Source organism: Parasteatoda tepidariorum, chromosome 7 (assembly GCF_043381705.1).
Source record: "Parasteatoda tepidariorum isolate YZ-2023 chromosome 7, CAS_Ptep_4.0, whole genome shotgun sequence".
Taxonomy (NCBI): Eukaryota; Metazoa; Arthropoda; class Arachnida; order Araneae; family Theridiidae; genus Parasteatoda; species Parasteatoda tepidariorum.
Window position 1 is genome coordinate 77,980,046 of NC_092210.1, and position 2,228 is coordinate 77,982,273.

The window sequence follows — 2,228 nt, forward strand, 5'->3', positions numbered from 1 at the left end:
CTAACTTATTAGCAATATATATATATACAGGATTTATGTAGAATGGATAGAGAATCATTCGCAAATTTGAAGTCACTGTGAAGTTTATCATTAAAAAAGTCAAATGGTTCCAATAAACAATCATCTTTGAAGGTCAACTTTATCATGGGAAAAGTTTCTAACTACAGACTTGCCAAATTGAGTTCCTTTTATCAGCTTGCACGCTCGACGAAAGCTTATTTCACAATGACTAATTTATGCGATTCACGATGATTAATTTCCCATTTTACTGACCTGAACTGACCCAAATGTTGCAATGTGTAGTTGTTTCGTATTAAATCAAGTGACATTACTTTTTGGTAAAACAACAAACATTTTATGTATGTCTGTGTGTTTATATTAGTATGCATTCTTTTGATCAGTGCTAAAAAAAAAAAGAAAATATGATCTAATGATCAGATTTTCGTGTACTATATAATCCTGTTCATCAAATGTGTGCACGGTTTAACTGAATTTTTTGCATTCAGGTTTAGTTAAATTTGGAACAGGATTAATACTTTTACTGGAACAGTGGTAGAAAGTGGGAAAGATATGAGGAGATGAGCTTAGTGCTCAAAATTATGTTTATGTATTATAGTACTTACCTTAGATGACCAGTTTGATCTCTTTTAAGGGCACCATATTTTGTGTTATCTGAAACTGAAAAATAAAACGAATTTGTTCACTATATATTCAAACAAAAGCCAATTGCATAGTCTTTAGTATTGATTCCTTAATTTAAAATTTTTTATTGTTTAATTGCTGAATTCCTTTTTTCTTTTATTCATTCCAAAAACAAAAAAAAATCTTATTGTATTTTAACTAAAATAAAATCCTTATTTCTTCAGATAAGAGTATTTTTTAGTCTTTATTACCCACCAACAATATCTGAAATAAAATAATAAAATTACTTCATTATGATTCCACTGTTTCCAACCAACTATACTTACTAATCCTGTATGTGCTATTCATTAGTTTCTATCCATTCCTAATAGTTTTAAAAGTGAAATAGCAGAAGATTTGTTGAACTATACAATGAATGATTGAAATAATTCCAGAGATATGCTGTCTTAATTTAGACATTAATACCCTACTACCTTTTTCAAAGAGTTTGAGTTTACACCATTCCAATGAAAATATCAATACATGACTAATATTTCATGTAATCATTGATAATAGACAATTGACAGTTACATTTTGAGCGAAACTCAAGTTGGCAATGTTTTTAGTGGCATATATTTCTGTTTAGTCAAAATAAGAACTGGGGTAACAAGAAAAATAGATGTTTATGGTAATTATCAGCTTTTTATATCTTAGTTTTTCTGTGCGTTGAGAGGTCTATTATAGAACTGAATGAGACTGCATGATTTATATCTTTATTTTTAAAATTTGTTATGGAAGAGAAAGTTAATGCATTGTAGTAATAAATTCATTAAAGAATAAAATTAAAGTTTGAAAGCATGTGACTGCTAACTGCATATTTCTTAAATAATGCAGTGCTTTTAAAAAAGCAAAAGGAATGTAAATTTTGTTAAAAAACAGTAGTTCAGAGAAATGTATTTCTGAACTTGTGTAAGTTCCCTCCCCCCTCTCTCCAGAAAAGTGGGTAGATATGTTATTGTTGTTATGTTTTAAAAGGGGATCTAAAACCTTTTTAAGAATGTAAGTCGTAAGTTAAGTAAATATTAGTTTTTATTTTTATATTTTTTTTTATTTTTTACTTTTATATTTTCTTATCACTGTCATCTAATTTTCTGCATTCTATAGATGTAGTAATAGTTAGTTTTTTATAATAAAATCTTTTCCCCATAATTTTAGTACCTGACTTGCAAACTACCTGTACATTTTAAATATTTTTTTTCTCCTTTCAGCTTATTTTTCTCAATCTTCATGATAGTTGGATATTAAGATGCTGCTAAACACATGTTAAATGGAATTGTAGAAAGATTTTGCATTCTTTTTCATGTAATCTTTTTCAATAAATGTGAAATTGTTTCTTTTTATTTAATGTCTTGATTTTCTCAATCACAAAAACTTTTTGTCGAAAAATATGCCATACTTGCCTGCACTTTGAAGTTATGCCTGCAAAAAATCAGGGTTAAATTTAAATCATAATCAAAATCTCGCTTTATGTCACTTAATTTTTTTTATTTTATAAAAATCACGGATTTAAATAAACTACGATTTTTTTTTAAAAAAAGAAATCATTT

General features: G+C 27.3%; 1 protein-coding gene across 1 annotated transcript in view; it reads left to right on the top strand.

Moving 5' to 3' along the window:
• The window catches only part of LOC107447546 (Glutaredoxin 3), a 17,386-nt gene extending 15,365 nt beyond the window's left edge, over positions 1-2,021 (top strand). Inside the window, exon 8 of the mRNA XM_043045993.2 lies at positions 1,890-2,021. The gene's annotated coding sequence lies outside the window, so the exon portion shown is untranslated. The remainder of the gene's footprint in view (positions 1-1,889) is intronic.
• The last annotated feature ends 207 nt before the right edge of the window (positions 2,022-2,228 follow it).